The sequence below is a fragment of the Anoplolepis gracilipes genome, chromosome 12 (assembly GCF_047496725.1).
Source record: "Anoplolepis gracilipes chromosome 12, ASM4749672v1, whole genome shotgun sequence".
Lineage (NCBI taxonomy): Eukaryota > Metazoa > Arthropoda > Insecta > Hymenoptera > Formicidae > Anoplolepis > Anoplolepis gracilipes.
In genome coordinates, this window is record NC_132981.1 from 11,810,001 (window position 1) to 11,824,414 (window position 14,414).

General features: G+C 25.9%; 1 protein-coding gene across 2 annotated transcripts in view; it reads left to right on the forward strand.

Moving 5' to 3' along the window:
- Positions 1 to 14,414, forward strand: part of LOC140671567 (uncharacterized) — a 65,101-nt gene that overhangs the window by 9,094 nt on the left and 41,593 nt on the right. Inside the window, exon 2 of one of the 2 annotated variants that reach the window (XM_072902949.1) lies at positions 5,881 to 5,988. The exons of the other annotated variant lie outside the window; for it this stretch is intronic. The gene's annotated coding sequence lies outside the window, so the exon portion shown is untranslated. The remainder of the gene's footprint in view (positions 1 to 5,880; positions 5,989 to 14,414) is intronic. 2 annotated transcript variants of the gene reach the window in all.

A 14,414-nucleotide genomic window follows, 5' to 3' on the forward strand; every position in this document is an offset into this window, starting at 1 on the left:
GAGTGTCTTCGACGGCATTGCGATGTCACTATAGCGCCAATTAGTATATTATATATTGAGTGTTCTCGAGTGAGAATTACAATCTTCTTTACCCTTTTATTTCAAAGAGAAGTTTTATTTCGAGCGAGAAGCTTAAAAAGGGTTTAAAAGCAGGGTAGCTAATATGCCGACTTTATAAATATTTTAATTTTAGTTTAAATTCTATTTGATTTTTTTTTTATTTAGTTTAAAAGCTCTTCAAGCCTTTTTTCCCCGTTCCCAAATTATATTTGATTTTTTTAGCATTTCTTACATCCTGTTCTTTTCTATTTCTTATTCTTCTTTGTCGTTTTTAAGTATGGTGTTTGACCTAAGGAAGTTAGAAAGTTACAGTTTTCTGCAGTTGAGATTTTTTGACAATGCTGTGAAAAAACAAGTAGCGAGAGTTAATTTGTCTTGTTGAAAAAGCGATTGATAAAACGGTTGATAGACAGTTTCTTAAGAGAAGCGGCAAGCCAGAAAATAGCAACTTTAAATTGAGTTAATTATCTCGGCTAATAAGATGAGCTATCAAAGTCAAAGCTGTGTGCGTACGACGATAAATTGTACGCGCATACGTGCGTACTTTTTTACACATACGCACACGTACTTATAAAATTAAAATTCAAATAATAAATAATAAATTTTTCAATTTTTTCCATTTGTTACATTTGCGTACATTAAATTCTAATAAAATTTGTTTTTTTTCTGCAATAATATTATTATACTTATAAATTATAATTGGAACATTATAAATAAATGTATACTATTAGATTTTCATTTCTTGATATTTTCAATAATCAGAGATCCAGTAATCATTTCTTTCAATAGCATCTCATGTTTTTGCTTGTCGTGTTATCATATTTGTAGTTTTATCACTTCTGATTTTCTTCATGACATGTACAAGAACATTATATATCTTTTCGAACAGTCAAAAGAAAACATACGTGCAACTTAAGGTTACAAACACTGAAATAGATCGTAGCTTTCAGTTACATTAAACAATTCTACAATATATTTCTGCAAGATTTTAAAATTTGTGTTAAAATTTGTGCATTTCCAATTTTTTTATATAAAAATGTATTATTCTCTCTCTCTCTCTCTCTCTCTCTCTCTCTCTCTCTATCTATCTGCCTATTTATCTATCTATCTTATATTATACAGTAAAAAAAAAGCACAAGACTAGTTATTTTATATTAGGTTTTATTTGACGCTGAATAGATTGCAATTTTCAAATTTAATATATTTTATCATATTATAATTGCGTGTAATATGTTGGAGAAGTTTTATTGCAATTAGAATTAAATATGTTGTTAAGATTTTCAATTTTCAAAAAGAATTTATTGTATCGACTATGGTTAATAAGATATTGATTAAGTATACAACTGTATGCAATCTGTTGTGAATTAAATCGTTGTGAGAAAATCTATTATATCAAATTTTCAATTACATTTATTTAAACTTAAAAGTTTTTTAGATTGCTAAATACAACTCTGATGTCAAAATTAACGAATTTAAAATGGCGAAATTTATATCAAAATAAAAAATATTTGAATTGTTGCAAAATTTATATGTGTGTATGTGTGTGTGTGTGTGTGTAAAAATTGATGTATAAAATTTGAATTTGTCAATAGAAAATATAATGCATAAAATGTTTTATTTATTTAAAATAAAAAGAAGCAATAAAAGATCAAATTTTGATAAACTCTTTGAAATTATATAATATAAAAGTTATTAGAATAATGAAAAATCAATAAATTTTATTTGTGTTTTTGCGAGATATATGATGGAAGAAGCAAAACATCACTCGAGTCAATGTTAATGTTTGTGTTATTAATATTTGCATGATAATTGGCTAGCTAGCACGCGCGTTATACTTGTATCACATAAGCTTGGCTTGTCGTTTGTTTACAAAACATTGATATAAATGCATCTAGAATCGTTTTAATTGCAAAAATTCGTGAATTTGCACGAAATTATAGATATTTTTGTCTAATATAACACATGATTGTTTTATCGCGACTTCTAATTGTTTTGGGAAAGTAACGCATTGCTTTCTTGTCAGTTTAAGATTTAGATTTTTTTAAATTTATTAATGATTTTATATAATTATACCATTGATGATTACACATAAAAGAAATGTAAAAACTTACAATGAGAAAAACTAATTTAAATCACATTTTGTTTTTTGTAAAATACAATTAATTTAATTATTTTTAAATTAAGAAACTTTTCATAAAAAATATGGATAAAATAAATATAGTATTAAAAAAGGTAATAAGCAAGAGAGACATTAATAAAAACATATTATTTTGAAAAAAAATTAATACGTTTATTTTCTTAAGAGGTCAAAAGAACTGAAAGAGAATATGAGTCGCCAGTGTGATGATTTCTAATAAAGTTAAATGAAAGAGAATTTAATTTATAATAAAAGTATCATTTCTACTTGTAACGATAATAATTGTTAGCAGCTGAAAATATCGATTGTCGAATCTCCTCAATGAGTGAACGAGAGCGTAACGCGAGGAAAAATATACTGCTACAGATTTCTATAATTTTTTTACAGTATAAAACAATTGGTTTGCGAAAAAAAATGTGGTTGGTTCATCGAAAAGCTGCGATGAAAGTTTTGTTGTTCCAGTAACATGTAATTGTATCTAATAATAATGTACACAATATAACATGTACATATATAATATTTACATTATAGGTATCTAATGTAATAAAGAGAGGGTATTTTTTCTGATTCATTTATATATATATGTATGTATAAAAGATGATATAAAAAAAGGAAGCATAGTGTATGTATTTTCTTCTTCTAAATTTTAAACGATAAATGCGCGATAGTATGAAAATGTAAAAGTTTGTACAAATGTACAGAAACTAATGTCCACTGGATTTTCTTGCAAATAACGAGATCTTTCTTTTATAACGCGCCGGTTAATTGCATCAGGACATATAATTGCGTATCTTCCTGTAAAATTCATCGGCCGTAAAACGTCCGATTAAACACGGGTGGATCCTTTTCGCTGTGTTTGTGCTTCATAAATTCGCGAAATCTTTTCACGAGATGTAACAAGATGGAACATAAAAACACAATGTGATGTTCCTTTTATATTATTTTATAGAGCTATTAATTTACAATTAGTTATAGTATAATTTGACGTGCAATAATATAAATTACGGAGATAAGTTTGGAAAATTGAAATTTTATATTACATGATCGATTAGAGATAATTGAATAAAAAAAAATAGATTATTTTTTAAATTTTATTTTAGATTATTTTTGGGGACAGTTTTACTATACTTATCTCGCTATACCCTTTCATATATAAATGCATGAAGAATAAGTAAAAGTGAATTATTATGAAAAATGACAATAATTTAAATAAAAAGAGCAAGAAAGGGAGAAGACATTTACTAAAAATTAAAAACTACAATAAAGAAAATTGAAGATTAAACGGAAAGAGGTCTTTCTTTTTCTCGAAGAAATACATTTTTTGACAAGCCTTACTTTTCATTATAAATTCTTTAATGGTCCAGCAGTGTTAATCGAATAGTAGTTGTGAGCATTTGTAACCTATATCTTTGCTGATATGAAGCGACATATACTCTCGGTATTATGCAAATAATGTTGAAATGAAACACCGAGAATAGATCGTGTTTAAGGCAAGTAGAAGAGCAGAGTAGCTTGTTGCTGGAATTTGCTATATAGGTTGTCTAAAGTATTCAACAACTTATGATATACCATATATATCCGTCTTAAAATTAAATTATATATTATAATATATATATATATATATATAGAGTAGCTTCATATGATACCACTCTTAATAAATAATAAAATAATTCTTTTATGTTTTAAAATTTTATTGAAATTTGTTAAAATTTTTTCTTCGAATAATTAAAAATGTCTAAATGGTTTAAAAAAATACGCATAAATAAAAATATAATATATAAATAATATAAACTGTAATAATTCACAGTGTTCATTTAATATATTTATAAGCAATAATAAATACATAATAATAGTAAACCAAGCAATTATTGTAAAATAATGTTAAAGAACTTTTATCAGAATTTTTGTCGAGTTCTCTTATCAGTGCGATCAGCCAACGACACGTTGATGGATATTGTCGGAACATGGCGGTCCGAATTAAACACTCTTGCATGATGGATGCGTAGTCCGTCTAATGATTCGGATTGCAGATGATTAATCGACACCATTACTCTCGTTTGCATCCACGAAAAATTTATCTTTATAGTATAAATATTATATCATATTCCTTTTATATGTAGATATTATATATGGTTATTATATATGGTTGTTTTATATAATTGACAAAAATTTCATTCTTATTTTTATTATTCACTGTGATAATTATTTATTGTGCGTTTTTCTACACATTTGATAATGCATAATACTATAATATTGCGAGCGAATTACCATTTTTATTACTGTCAGTAATGAATAAATACATGCTTATAGCATTTTCTTTGTCATATATTTTTTATTGATATACTTTGATGTATATATATATATATATATATATATATATATATGTGTGTGTATATGTATATATTGTATAATACATGAGAACCTAACTATATCAATTAAACCTATAAACAACTCGATCGTTGTACATATTATTGAGATCTAATAATCTAAACTTCTTTCAACTAGGCGGTTCGCAAATAGATATTATTGTAGGTAAATATGAATAGGTATTTTTATTGTTGAAATATCTCTCTCTTTCTCTCTCATAATAAATAATATAATTATGTGTATATATATATACGCATGTATGTGTGTGTGTGTGTGTGTGTGTGTGTGTGTGTGTGTGTGTGTGTGTGTGTGTGTGTGTGTGTGTGTGTGTGTGTGTGTGTGTGTGTGTGTGTGTGTGTGTGTGTGTGAGACAAAAAATTGGCATATTACTGCACACACATGTACAACAATATATATATACATATAATAAATATAACGCATCTATATACATGATTTAAAAAATTCTAATATATATATATATATATATATATATATAATGTAGGTAAATTTACTCTGCACGTACATGTATCTATCTCTTTTAGGTCTCTATTATATATTAACATTTTAAAAATATAAGTAAAACAATTTTGTCATATAAATCTAAATAAGAATATTATTAGAATCAACGTATATAAAAATTGTATTAATTGATAATTTTAAATTATTTGCATAGATGTTAACTATATGTTAAATAATTTGTAATTATATACATATATAAAAATATTACATTCTAAAAACGAATGATATAATTGCTAAAAACTTATCTTTAAAAAAAAAAATTTTTTAAAGGCGCCAAATACATGTGCCAGTCGTAAACAACATATATTTTAATTTTAAAAAAGTGTTATATTAAAAAAGTTGTTGTGCAAAATGTTTTTATTAAAATTTTAGTTTTGAAAATTAAGTGTTTATTCTTAGTTGGCATACAATTTTTGATATCATTATTTTTGTAGGAAATTTGCACAACAACTTCTTTTAATATAACAGATTTTTAAAAAATTAAAATATATGTTTTTATTGGTGCGTGCACTTACTTGTTAGTATCTTTTTTTTACCTTTTTTAAAAGGATTAAATGTATAAATGAATACAAATAAAAATTGCAAGAAGATATTTTCGGACTTTTATCTATATCATGTACTATATACATATACGTGCACAGATGCACGCGCACGTGTACACACACATACGCGCGTGTGCGCGCGCATGCATATGCAAAGATATATACACAATGGTATGTTTATGATTTGTGCCAAATAAAATAATGACAGTTTACTGCTATTTCATGTTTACCTATGACTGTGGTCTTGTTTTGCAGATGACTAACAGATGTGCATAATCGATCTGTGAATTAATTCTGAACTAACAGCATGTAACAACAACGCAACTCAGCCAATCATGGAGAATAGAATGTTAAAAGGAATCGGTGAGTTGTTTTTAAATTTTCGTCTGTGTATTATGCTGTGTATCATTCTGTTTGCGTATTATAAAAATGATCGCATAATAAAAATGAAACACATTTTAACTTTATTTGATTTTGTAAGTATTTTTATACATATGTTACATAATGTATTCCAATTATAAGAATGTAGATTTGATCCTGAATTCCAAATTGCAAATTATAAATTAGCTACTAAAATAGATTTTAATTGTTAAATTTTCACATATAGAGATATTTACTGGAGACTTGTTATCAATAGAAAAGAATATCAGTTTTTGATTTCTATACATTATAATTTTTATAATAATCTTTCCAACTTTTTTTCTAGCACAAGTGGTCTTTTTCAAAAATAAACAAAACTTATGATCTAAAAAATTCATTTCCAAATATCCTGATACTACAAATATAAAAATATGATAAAAGTCATGAAAAAAATAAAAGCAAATATGAAATAGAAGATTTAGAATATTTACAAACATGAAAGTTACACAACATTATCAAAAAGGATAATCCGTTTTCTATATTATCTATATATTTAAATTATTTAATTTATCAAAAAACATTAGTAAAAATTTTTAAATTTAAAAAAAATTCTCGATACAAAATATTTAGTAATAAATATCTTAATGTCTCTCGTTATATATAATATATATATATATATACTCTAGCTTTATAATATATCTATAGCTTTATAATTTGTATTGTAATATTTTTGCAGTGTATAATTGATTAATTTTTATCATTGCTAATATATTTTTTATGTATTATATATGTATATTGTACGCGCGCGCGTGTGTATGTGTGTGTGTATTTGTGTGTGCGCACATATACGCGAGTTATTTATATAAGATATACAATTTTGTTTTATTCAATTGTCGCTTTGTTATCATTTTGCTACGTGAATTAGTTTGAAACATTATATATTTTTTTGTCATATTTCTCTACAGAAGTCACAAAAATGACACTTTCATTTTTGGAGATAATTTCATATCGAGAATGTGTTAGACTTTGAGAGAAGACAAACATAAAATCGGCGCAATTAATTGCTGAGAAAAAAGATATAACATGCTTCTTATCGATAGTGCTGACACATTGCTGAGCGGTTTTTCTAAGAAAATTTGTAAAGCCAGAGTTCTTTCCTCGCATCGTCGTAATTACAGGAAAATGCTTCGCATGAGTTATTTGAGATTTATGAAAAACTTGTTTTTTTTTATATTTAATGATATAAAAGAAATTAAATAAGTAGTATAATAATCGAATGTTTTGATACGACAAAAAAAAAATAATAATGTAACATACAATAAAAAAAATTAAACCGTATAAAATAATAATATAGCTAATACAGAGAATAATAATAAAATAATAATAATATAAATATTATTATTTGTCAAACACAAACAAAATAATAATAATAAAAGTAATTTAAGAAACAATTTGAGAAAGCCCAAAAATCGAATATTTTTTATGGTAATAGAATAAATGTGAAAATTAAGTTATCTAATACAGCACATATATACACAATATTAGTAACAGTATTATAATTTTTATAGTATTTTGTGTAAACAATAATTTCTATATTACCTAATGTCTATTGTCACATTTTTTGTCGTCACATGTTTTAACTATCAATTTTGCATCTCCCTTTGTAAATCTATTTTTTCTCTTCTATTTACTTTTTTATTTGAGCTTAAACTATGTTTTTACTACTTACAATAGAAAATCACATGATTTGTGATAGATTACAAAATAAATAAAAATTTTTAAGCAGAGTTAAATTAATTGAAACTGTGTGCAAATGCATGAAATTTCTGAATATATAATATATAAAATTAAAAATAATATTACAAATACACAATTTTCAAATTCGCGATTATTTATTTCTTCCTAGTGAAATATTTTTTCTTCTGCAGTTGTATGCGCGCACGCACGCATGCATAGAGAGAGAGAGAGAGAGAGAGAGAGAGAGAGAGAGAGGGAGAGAGAGAGAGAGAGAGAAGGGGGCAGAAAGCCCTCCTGTTCTCTATCTCTCTTCTGTATAAGAATATACTACTATTATTATATATAAATAGAAATTAAATTTCTTGATATATTATACAAATTAATTACAAGATTTTAACATTTTTTTAATTATAAATCTGTACTTTTTATTCTTTTTTATAAAAAATGCATTATTAACATACATTAGTTTTTATTTTTGTTTTTACTTGTTCTAATTTTTACGATAATCTTCGTTTATATTAATATAAATTTTGTTGAATTCAATTAATCGTGCGACAAGTTAATTATAATTGACGATAATCTCTTGCCTTTGTAATTATCTACTCGATGCACATCATCAATTAGGTACATCCATTTTTTTCTTCTTCTCAAATTGAGAACACGAGTCTGAAACAAAGACACATTCTCTGGAATTTAAGCTGTGATGTGTTTTTGCTCGCCGATGTTTCAATGAAACTACCACAGACACTCTTATGAAATTGATATGCTTTTTTTCGTTCTTTTATTCTTCTCTTTCTTTTGCCATCCTACCAACGCAGAATCAAAGATAAATTCGAATCCTTTTCCATTCTTTGCCGCGACATACGTTAAAAGGACATATGTAAGTCTCGCGAGATATCCTTTGTCCTATTTATTTTTCTTTTTCCTTTCTTTTTGCGTGAAACAAAATATCGCAAATTACGCATCGATCCAAATAATGTAAATACATCTATTTTAAAATTATATTTTGTAAAATGTGTGTATAAATATATAATTTATCAATTCTTAAATATAATTCAAGAGAGAAGGCAAGAGAGAGAGAGAGAGAGAGAGAGAGAGAGAGGGGGGGGGGAGGGGGGAAAAAATATAAATCAATATTTTATTAATTTAAAAAACATTTTTTTTAAATACATGGATAGATTATATTGTGGGTGTATATAACTTTATTATCACTGAACAGTAACTATGTAACGTTAATACTGTTTGATTTTGTATCATATTGATCTCGGAATTGAAAGAATGTTATTGTAATATTATTGAATAATAATTATTTAATTCAAATTTATTCGTTGTTATTCGTTATTACTATATGGTAATTATTATTTCATTTTGAGCATTCTAGAGAAATATATCTTGCACTTATACGCATTATGATATGAATTTATCATTGCGTGTCTATGTAATTATTATATATACATAACAAAAGATATATTAATATATCTTTTATTGTAATATATATATATATATATATATATATATTTTGTATATATTAGCCATTTACGATTTCTGATTATTCCGATTGCAATCGTTTGCATCGTGACTAATACGCGTCTTAACGTACAACTTAAATGACGCTCGACGATACGGTACGAAGCTTAACTTCTTGCATAACCCGCGTAATGCACACATGCTCACGTGTAAGAATTCATTATTCTCCCATTCATGTGTGTGCTATTGGCATTGTACATACATTTCGAGGACGCACGTTCGCAAAGATAATTTCACCGACGCGCAATAGCGCATCACGTGGCATCGTTGATTTTTGACGTTTTCATAAAATAAATAATGCTCCGACCAATCAAAGTATAACACTACTATATAAAAAAAATTAATAATTTAGAGAAATTACTCTATAAATGCAAATTGTTAGATTATGTCAGTATATAGATAGAAGATATGAATGTTATATATAGAGAGAAGACAGATATAAGGGGGGTTGATATAAATAAACACAAAAAACAAATATATAATATATATTACTAAAATCGAAAAAGATGTATAACTCATTATCAGTTTAAACAAGATTAATTGATATGTTATGCAACTGATAGATACATATTTATATTACACACATTGAGACATATATTCGTATTATTATTTATATTATTATTATTATTATTATTAAAGAAACAAAATACGTACGCGCGCGCGCGCGTGTGTGTGTGTGTGTGTGTGCGTGTGTAAAAGAGCCGATATATTCTATATTGTATAGTTTATTACTGAAGATAGGCAAAAAATAATACCGAAACGTTAAATGTTGAACATTCTGTTCATATCTAAATTTTACCTTTGACATGATTTACTGCTCAGTTATTTCTCTTAAATTATGCTGTTTAGCATAATCAAAGAGAAATAATTTAAATATTAAGATTTTTGTTCTTAAATCTGTCTTTTAAATTCTATTATAGTCAAATTGTTATTTTAATTAATATATTTTTCTAATGACATTTTTATTATATAAAATTTTAAACGTTTGTAGTCTTATAATTTTTATAATTTTTAATAGTCTTTTATCATTTCTAATAATTTAACGTAATTACAATTAGTTTATTGAGTTGATTTTTGATTGTGCTTTTTTTATCCACGCTCGAACATCATTTTGTCGTAACTTGTTTCGCGCAAGGATTTTGTCAACAGGTTTCTCAAAAAAGTGAAAACTAACTCAAGATCAAAGTGCAAGCAATAGTGCGAACGAATATAAGTAATAGTGCAAATGTATTCACTCTCTTTTATGCTTTCTTTTGTTTCTCTTTCCTCTCTCTTTTATGCTTTCAAATTTGAAAAAATTGACAAAACCGGTTAGATATGTTTTCGAAAAATGACGTTTTGCACTTTCACTAAGGTAGTCTTAAATGCTGACATAATTAATTGGGTTAGTTTAATGAAAACCGGTTTTATTATATGCTTTCACATCACAGTTTTTCCTACATGTTTTCATTCCGACAAAGATATATAGAATGATACTTACAATTAGTCAAATAATTTATGCAACTTTACTGAATCTTTGAAATTCTGAAACATTCTTTAATTTTAATTTGCATTTTTTTCTCTCACTTTTTTCTTTCAATTTTTATCGTGCCTTTATACGCATTAGAGTAAAATGGAGCCTGTAAGAATTAAAATCAACTTCGACATTTATTCGCACAAAGTTCAAAGATAGTTGTTATACTGATGTACATATGCATATATATATATATATATATATATATATATATATATATATACATGCATATTTATAAACATCCAAACAACATATTGATTAATATCAATTTACTATTATTCTAAATTAAAGACACTGTAACTGACATATTATCTGACCGAATTATTTAAAGACTTACAACTTGTACGTTAATTATAACACTGACAACGAAATATATCGTATTATTTATTTATGCTTATATAAAACTACTTGAAATGACAGTAAAAATATAATAGTGATGCTACTTATTGTTTTTTATTGTATTGGAGTATAATATTTGTATACATTTCTGTAATTTTGAAATAATATATTTACTAGTAAATAAAACTTTGTTATATTGTGCACCGATAAATAAATAAATATAAATAAATTTATCGTTTGGATCGTTAGGATAAAAAAATTCAATAATTACTTCTTTACACATTCTCTCTCTCTCTCTCTCTCTCTCTCTCTCTCTCTCTCTCTCTCTGTGTGTGTTAGAATGTTTGCAAGCTTATACAAAGTGCATATTATAATTCTTAAGTAAGAATCTTTTGTTCGACATATGTATTAACGAGGTTAGCTTACGGCCTCTAAATTGTAGCTTTATTGCCATTTTCGTTCCCTGAAAGATAACACTTCTATACTCTCGCGTGATACGGCTGCGATGTATGCAATTTTGTTGTGTAAGTACATAGATACAAATTCCACCGACTTAATCCTTTCCACCTTCTTCCCTCCTTCTCTTCTCGCCTTCATTATAGTTTTATCTACGACCGATGTGATAAGAGTATGATAAGGAATTTCAACATGTAGTTAATGATCAACAAAATTCTTTCTCATAATCAAATGAATCTGTTCATTTTAATGAATTCTTTTCGATTATTAGCATTTTAATATCGTTATTTCAGTATCTTTTTTTTTTTTTGATATTTTAATTATTATTTTTACAAATATTACTTTTCTTTGTTTTTTTTTTGTTTTGTATACTTTTTACAAATAAATACTTTGACTTTATTTATATATAAAATTCTGTTATTACATATTTAATGTTTAATGACTCTTCGTCGAGTCGCTTAAGGTCTATATCTTAAGAATTATATTTTAAATTATAAAACTTTGTGTGATAACCAAAACAAATATTTTATGAGTGCATTGTATAGAAAAGCTCTATAATTTTTATTTTCAAAATAATTTTCTTTTTTTAATTATCGTATATACTCAAGTAGTATTTTTTAAAGGAAAAGAATATATTAAAGTATAAAGTGTCTACGTGTTATATAACTAATTACTTCTTAGCCAAGCTCTTTAATCAATTGAAAAATATATTTTGTATTAAATCCAAGTTTCTTAAAAATAAAAATTATGTATTACAAAGTTATAACTTCGTGTAAATTATACAGTTATATGTATATCGAGTGAGTTCTTATGTAATAAATATGATAATCACTAATAAATGGCATATTATAAATAAATTGATAATAAGTAGAGTTTTATCAGCAGATTTTCTTCTGCGTCTTTTTTTATAAGATATAAACATTTCTTTTTCTTTACGCACAGGCAACCAATAATCTATCTTCTTATGGTTACATAAAGTGGCTCGTGCCGCTGGCAAGGTCGTTATGCTTAGTGATAATTGCAGTCCGAGATTTTCATTTTTTGCCTGCAAAATACATTCCGTATGAGATTCGATAAACGAAAAAGAATTTAGCTGAGAATTGGAAAAGGGCAGGGGGGGGGGGCAGATACAGGGAGGGAGAAATTTTGTCGAGTTGGCATATAATCGAATTCCTCTGAAATTCATTTCTTTTAGGGCCTCCGTTTTTTTTCATTTCTCTTCATGCGAAAAATTCACGCGCATACGCGTGCGTACATATATATATATATATATATATGTGTGTGTATATTAAATATTACGCATTTTACGCTTATTTACATGTATTTACATGTATTTACACAAGATGTCTTATATACAGGATACGTTTGCTTTTATATTTAGTAATTCGATTTGAAATTTATAAAACATTCATATAATTTAATAAAAAGTTATACGCGCTCATACATACACATATATGTATCTCTCTATACACACAAACATAAAATTTATTCCTAAAATATTTATGAAATTTAATAAAAAGGTTGGATGTGTGTGTATGTGTGTATCTTTGTATATATTATATACATTTTTAATTATGTAAAATTTCTTTTTATATTAAATAATATTTAATATATATTTTATAAATATTCTATATTTTATATGTTTAAAGAAGTGTGTATGTAAAAAAACTTTTTATTAAACTTTTATTCATGTTATATAGATTCTCTAGTCAAATCACTAATATAAGGTCATGTAATATTTTACGTACATTACATTTTATATTATTGTATGTATGTATACGTGTGCATATTATTTGTACGTATTAAGGGGATCCTAAACCGTCCTGTATTATCGATACTTTTATTATACCAAAATGTTTTTATTGGATGTATAGAATGATAAATTCTTTTCCACGATAAAAGTATATACCAAAACCTCTGCAGAACTTATGCGATCTTATGTTAATAAAGAAAAAAGTTAAGAAATTACAGTTTTGTTATCGGCTTTTGCAGCCAGATTGTAACAATAATTGCTTGATGCAAACATTTTGCATCAATTTGTATCAACAAAATGAGATCAACAAAAGTTCCAGATATAAATTGCATAAAGGAATATTAGTAAACTTTTAGATGTGAGTTTAGATATGAGTCTAGATAAAAAATATTTTGTTAAAGAAATTGTTGTGCAGCAAAATGTTTTTACCAGACTTCTAAACTGATTTCTAAAAGTTTATAAATATTCCTTCATGCGATTCTTCCAGTGTAAACCTATTTTATTTTATGTGTATAAATTACAATTTTTATATTAATTAAATATATTTTCATTAAGTTAGATTTTGGTTGATAATATAAAACAACTTTAGGATCCCCTAATAAATATATATGCGTATATTATATGCATGTATTATATGTGTATTATGTATATCAAATATATATGTATAGATATATTACATATATGTACATATATAAGTATACGCACACATGGAATCTCTCTCTCTCTCTCTCTCTCTCTCTCTCTCTCTCTCTCTCTCTCTCTCTCTTTATGACATGAAAATTAGAGAAACCCCGTTATTGACGATTAATTTTTCTTTTTTATGATTAGAGATAAGATTTTTTTACGCAATAATAAAAATTATGGTATATTAATTTATAAAATATTAGAAATTATATTTCAATTTAGAGATTTAAACGTATAAAATAAATTTATCTATATTTCCGGCAAGAATCGCGTCTTTTATTATCGCGCTTGTTAAACTTTATCATCACGTGAATGCATAGTATACATGTACGATAAAATGTAAAAATATGGTCGCTGATTTCAGTGACGCAAACTGCAAGAAAATACATAACAAGTCGTACAATTCGTACATCATCGAAA